The sequence below is a fragment of the Octodon degus genome, unplaced genomic scaffold (genome assembly GCF_000260255.1).
Source record: "Octodon degus isolate 3935 unplaced genomic scaffold, OctDeg1.0 scaffold00108, whole genome shotgun sequence".
Classification (NCBI taxonomy): Eukaryota; Metazoa; Chordata; class Mammalia; order Rodentia; family Octodontidae; genus Octodon; species Octodon degus.
Window position 1 is genome coordinate 4,411,047 of NW_004524684.1, and position 6,878 is coordinate 4,417,924.

Consider the following 6,878-nt stretch of genomic DNA (forward strand, 5'->3'; position numbering starts at 1 on the left):
AGGTATGCAAAATGCCACCCTACTAGGGGTGATTGTAATGGTCATTAAGAGAGATTGCTCTGTGTATACACAGGCACACACATATATAAGCATATGCACACACATACATGTACTCATATGTGTATGCACAAGCCTTTTCATACAAAATGCAAGACAAAATATATTGGAGTCCTGGGGCCTTGTAGAAGAATTATTGAGAGTGATCTTACTGACCTCATGGTGTCAGCCTAAGGGGTGGCATCTTCCTTTGGCAAGAGCCTGTTTAAGACAGAAAATTGACCTGAGATTGAGTAGTTGAACACAAAGAACAAACTCCTCAGACCTGAAATGCACTAAAATGCTGAAAGCCTGGAGAATATGAATTGTTTCCGTCTTGCTGTGTTTGGAGAGGCTCTCCACGGACACTTCAAAGGGGACTTAGGTGGTGAAAAATCTTGAATAATCACTACTTGTATTTCTATTTCAACACAGAACTGAGCTGACCTGCTTTTAACCATGAGCTCCACCCCATGTTCTCAGAGAGGGCTCTCATCAATATTAGCCACCTGGGCTCCACAGCTGTCAAGCTGATCTCCCTGGGGATGGTCCCCCTGCCTGGCTCCCATGAGTAGCTTTTGTGGCCAAGGTCCTGCTGGAAATGACCAAGATGGGCTGGTGTGCACATCAGTCTTTCTCTGGTCTCCACACTCTCTGAGAGGTGTTGCTCTCAGGCACCACGTCCCCAGTGGCTTGGGCCCTGGCGCCTTGGTGATGACCTTATTCTTGCATGGTCCCCTGGTGCTGGAGGCTACGAGTCCTCCTCTGCTAATGGTACCCAAATGTGCAATCTGGGAGCTTGAGCCTGGTGTTCCCTCCAGAGAGCGCATGCCCCTTGGGGTTCCTAAGAGCACAGTCTGGTCCTGTAGGAAAAGGCAGCACTTGCTATTCCAAGCCAGTGCGTTTCAGATGGTGCCTTCAGCATACACACCCAACAGCAAGCAGTAGCTTATATTAGTAGGTACAGTGCGCACAGTTTCCCCTGTGGAGTGGATTTCTCCCTTCCCTTATTCTACACACTCTTCTGTGTATGCACGAGGACGTGATTGTGCACAATGCTTATTCAGGGGTTTTCCAGGCTGCTTCTTTCTATCTCAAACCGTGTCTATTGTAAGATGCTGTTACGTGTGTCTAGCATTTGCCTGTGCCCCAGCTCTATCCACTTTCTCTTCAGTTACGTCGGTTTTCATTATTGCAGCAGTTCCTAAGTCAGTGTCTAGGCTCCGCCCTGTCCCTGGTCACCACCTAATTGTTCCAGAGTGAATTCCCCCAAATGCCACATTCATTGTCATTCTTTTTCTTTAACTGAGCAAACAAGTAGGTCCTACTGATTGACGCCGTCCTCTGTCTCACTCCTACCTGCATGCACTCCGCGGTTTAGTTAGCACCGCCCAAAAGATGGTTCCCCATATGTCAGGTAACTCGTTTTCTTTTATAGCGAGGCTGTTATAGCCTTTATAGGTAGACTTTCACCTCTTTCCTAAGGAGGGCTCCCCTCATGGTTTTTCTTTATGCCTTTTTCCTTCACTAAGGACGGCTTTCCTCTCCACAGATGACTTTGCTAATGGTACCCACTACTCAAGCCAGATCCTGCTACGCCTGAGCACCTACTCCTACTTGAGGGTCTGGATCTTTGCTTTCAAAATTTCTGAGAGGCACCTGGTGTGTACGGGTGTGAGCTTATTGTCTGGTCAGGACACTTCCCACTGAATACCTCTTCTAGTTCTTTCCCTCCGTGTACAAGCTGTACACTGAGGCATAGAAGAAAATCATGTTCGTTGAATTAAGAATTGGATGGTCAGTGGTCAATATGGTGTCAGTTTTTCACTTTTCCTGGAAATGCATAGTTACGTTTGTAGACTGGGAGAAAGAAATGTCCAAACTGTAACATTACAAGAAAGCATTTATCCAGTAGCCAAACTCTTACGTTCTAGGCATGGCAGGTTCAATAATAACAGAGCAGTATGCTACTTGACCTCCTAGGCTTTTGGCTCTAGCATCTTTGTGCATGGGTTGGGGAGTTCATATCAAAGAAAAGCCGAGTGAATATGCAGAGTGTGCAGGCGTGTAGGTGACAACAAGCTCCAAGGAAAGCAACCAGACTCGAGATAAAGAATATAGAGGTGGTGGGGGAATGAGGAATTGGAGTTTACGTGTGTGGGAGGTACTAGGTCGTGACTCCAGGGCCTCTGCCCTGAGCTACAGCCCGTGTGTGTGTGTGTGTGTGTGTGTGTGTGTGTGTGTGTGTGTGTGTGTGTTTAGTGATGGGTCTCGCTAGGCTCCTGTCTCAGCCTTCCAGAGTGCTATAATTATGGGTCTGTGCCTCTGGTCCTAGCTGAGGGTTGGAACTGTATGCAGCATGTCCGGGAAGACTTCACTGCAGAGCTCACTGTATTACCTTAGGGTCTCTGGAAATTGACCTTACTAGGAGCAATGCCTGTAGGAAGGGACGCGGACAGCGAGCCACATGAGGGTGGGAGGACCTCGGCTGAGGGAGAGACTGGACTGCAGTGCGGGTGAAACAGCGAACTCCACTAATGCTCTCGGGTGAGCCAGAGCTGAGAGAATCCTTGGTTTATGCTGTGGCTGCAAGGCGGGAAGTCTGGACCAGACACTCATGCGTGTGCGTGGAACGCTTGTCATGTAGACGGAGGGGGCGCCTTGTGGCGGAGGGCCCTTTCTGAACAAGGACTGAGCTGTGGCTGGGCCGCCGGGGAAATCATTCCCTCCCCATGAGGGGGACTCTGGGTGGTGGCTTTGGGCTTTCTTTCCCACCCGCCCCTGCGTGCAGAGCACTTAGAAGCCATAGTGGAGTTGCTGCATCTGCTCCAGCCCCAGCCCCTGTTACTCAGCAGATGCTCTGTGAAGCAAGGGCCACTGCTGCCGCCAAAGCACAGGCTGCTGGTCACTGCCCCCACCTGCTCTGGGTTTCACTCACTGGCAGTACTTTTAATTGGTCTTCTCCAAGTTTTGCCTCTGATTCAGGGTTACCCAGGATGGAGAGACTTCACCTTTAATGCTGGGGCAGCTCTAGGCAAACCAAACCAACTTCAGGACTGTGGTGTTTATAGGGGTGTGAGATGTTTAGGGCTGAAACTGGGAAGCTTCCTGGGAAACTGGGATGACAGGATCATGTCACAAACACTCCACGCTTGTTACCTTGGCCCCTCTGAGGAGGTAATGAAGGCTGCCACACCGCAAATTCCTAGACCCCTGCTGCTCACAGCCTTCTCAGGCTGTAGCTGCTGCCCTTACTGCTTCCTGGTAATGTTGAGAAGCCCCAGTTCTCCTTGTGTAGTTGTTACCTGGGATCCAGGTCCAGAGGAGTCAGCTCTGCAAAGAACAGAGCCTTCACTGGCTTAGTTATAGCTTCTCTGACCACCTTCTCTCCTCTTAGATGGTCAGTGTTCCTCTCGAGTTTTAATGATGTAAAAAAGCCACAAAAGATATATTCTTCATATAAATGAGGTCCCCACCCAAGATGGAAGGGCCATCAGAAGGCCTTTCCTTTCACGATTCCAGGGCACTGTGAACCAAGACAGCCAGCAGTGCCATGCTCTGGAGTTAGTGGACCAGGTGACCAGGAATCAGGAATGTGAGTGATGTGGGACCTCAGGATGTCACTGTGTCTATGGAGTCCTTGCAAGTGGCTACAAATGTATTACATATTGGCATCCTTCTTTAAGTAACAGGCAGCTCTTGCACTGTTGAACACACCCCCTTCTGGCTGCCTGAGGTGCTGTCACATAGCCGTACCATACCTGCCTCTGATGACCAGGGTCCTTGCTCCTTCCTGGTGGGTGATGCCTTCCTTTGCCTTCTGGTCTTTCCACATGAAGGAACCTGAAACAGTACAAGAGCCAATGTACAGCTGAGCATGCACTGAGTCTAACAAATGGGGGTCTGTCCCTTGCAGGGCGCAGCCTGGAGTCCTGCACCGTCTGCTGCTGGGAAGAGCTGTCAGCCTCTGCAGCTGGGCTCGAGCAGAGCCGCCATGCCTCTCGCCATTGCCTGTCCATCCCTACAGCCACTCCTCTCTCACTGGGGACCTGGTGAGCAAGGCTGAACTGGTCTCCACTGGCCACGGTTTCTGCCTATTGGGTCCTCAGAGCCTCTTTCCTGGTGGGTGCCCATGACCAGGTGTTAATGTGGCACAGATCCCAACAGGGATGGTCATCTCATCTCCAGGCTTCTAGCTGTGCCACTGCCAGGACCTTGAGTGCCCAGAAGGTTCATCTGCAGTTTCCTTTGTATCCAAGAGCCTGTTCTCACCCAGCGCTGTTTCTCTTGTCGTGGAGAAGGCAGTCGAGTGCACGTCCCCTATTCCCTCCTAGGCTGGTCTTCTCCAGGCAGGTCCACCTACAAGTAGGGAAGTGAGGCAGTGGCAGTTTGCTCTGGGCTTGCTGCCTGTGAACTGAGCTCAGCGTTTTTCCTTCTTTGTCCTCCACTGGCCAGCTAAGGGAGAGGCACGGGGCCAGTGGCCACCAACTGTGCAGCCTCCTTGTGCTTTCTAGCTGCACTAAGGCCAATTCCCAGCATGAGATTCCCACACAGCAGTGGATTCCCATGCGGCCACCTGACCCTGTGACATACTGAGCGTTATGGAGCCTACTGCCCACGGGTAGCCTGGCCACACGCCATGACGTCCTGCAGCCCAGGCTGTGCTGCTGCCAAGGCTCAGTAGGGGGAGAGGCTGATTTTCAAACAGTGAACATTTCCGTTTCGGTGGAAGACTGCTCTACATGCTGTGATACCCTGTGAGGGCGTTCTCTTAGCTCCTCAAAGCACCTAGTGTTACGGTGGAGAACTCTAACAGGGTGGCTTTGCTTTCTTTCCTTTTTAAAGATTATTGATTGATTGATTGATTGATTGATTGATTTGGCACAGGGTCTTCCTAAACAGCTCAGCCTCATAGTGATCCTCTTGTCTCAGCCTCCCCAGTGCTGGGATTACAGGCATGCACTGCCACTCCCAGTTTCAGAGGCCAGCATGGAATGGGGCCAGCACAGCATACAGTGCCAGGCATTAAACTTGGGTTTTTGCACTTGCCAGGCAGGTTCCTAAACCTCTGAGCTGTCTTCTTGGCCCAACAGGGTGGTTTTTCAACTGCCAGAGACTTGCTAGACCATACTCAATTTGTCATACTCTGGAGACACTTCTGTTTGTCACAAATGGAAAGGAGGGATCCTACAGACATCTAGCGTCGTCTTCTAGAGACTCTGCAGTAGGCAGGACAACTGCTCACCTCCCAGCAAGGCATTATCCGCCCTCCCTGCCAGTGGTGAAGCTCAGGACAGTGCTGCAGCACTGTGAGTCCACTGCACACGGTGCCCACTCGTGTTTGCAGAAAAGACCCTGCTCATCCCAGCAGCCTCTTGGTGCCACATCATAAACCGGGGTGGGTGTGTCTGTCCCCCAAAGAAACTTACGAAGTGTGCAGTTTCCTTTCAGTGACTAGGTACGAGGAACAATGGTTTGACTATCATTTTAGAAAGAGGCCCTGGGTGTTCCACTCAATTGGACTCAGAAATTTCACTATGTGGCAGGTTCCTAATTCTTTGAAGCTTCAGGTTTTATCCGTCTATTAGAACACAGATGTCTAATGAGAGCTTCCCAATACACTTGCTACTTCTTGGTCACTCTATCTTGCTTACTCGTTGTCATCGATATAAAGGACAATGTTCTGTCCATGCTATGAGGAATGGGAAAACAGTTCAGGGGCTTTTGGGATGGCTATGGTAGAGCAAGAGGAAGATAACACAGAGCAGGACAAGCCAGGGAGCGCTTACAGCCACTTAACCCACATGAACGCCACGAGCTCTATTTAACATGTCTGATAGGGATCTGTCTGAGTTACCCTCTTTCTTCTGGGACACAAATGCTGAAACCCTGAATTCTAAGGAGGAGAAGTTTATTTTGGCTCACTGTTTGTAAGGTTTCAGTCCAGAGGGGGCTCGCTGCTAGGCAGGGTGGCATCCCAGAAGGGCATCCCAGAGGAGAAACAGCTCGCAGCATGGCAGCAGGAAGCAGATAGTGGGATCAAGGGAGGAGGAGGAGGAGGGTGCCAGACCCTTCCAGGCCGCACCCCTGTGGCCACCTCTTCTCACCAGGCTCACATTCATCTATAAAGCCATCAGTGGACTGATGTACCAGTGAGGATCACTGCCCAGTCATCTCCCAAGAGCCCTGAGCTCCGCAGGCATGGGGCTTTGGGGAGACCTCTAGATACAAACTCTAATAACAGGAAAAATATTCTCACTGGATTAGTGGCACGCTCTCTGCACTTGACACTATGCTAACACTGGGCGGGCTCAGCGAGGCTCACTGCTTGACACAGCTCCAACCGTCTGTTGTCGGCCAGCTGAGATGAAATGCTGCTAAGGGGCTACCACCCTGGAGTCCTTCATATGTAGGCCGCCAAGTGGCTGCACATCCTCTGCGGTGCAATACTGTTTGATTCTCTTGGCTGTTGGATTATTCTGCTTGCTTTGCTGTCACAGAGCTCCACAAGTGCCTCAAGAACAGAGACTCGTTTCCTTCCTGCTGTGGACACTCAGGGTCTGAGGTGAACATCCTTCCAGACAACCTCCTTTCATGGTTTGCAGTTGGTGGTCCCCGCAGGACCACTGCCCTTCGCTTCACGGTGACGTTGGCTGTTCTCTTACCTTGAGCTGTCCTTGTACAAGCTGTGCATTCATTTCCACACCAAGAGCATTACACGTTACTCTCCCCTTCCGCTGAACTCACGCGCCTGCCTCTCCTGTCTGCCACCTTGACTGGAAGACTTCCGCTATCACACCTACTTGGTGCTGGTAACCAGCCCCTGCCAACGGGCACCGCTG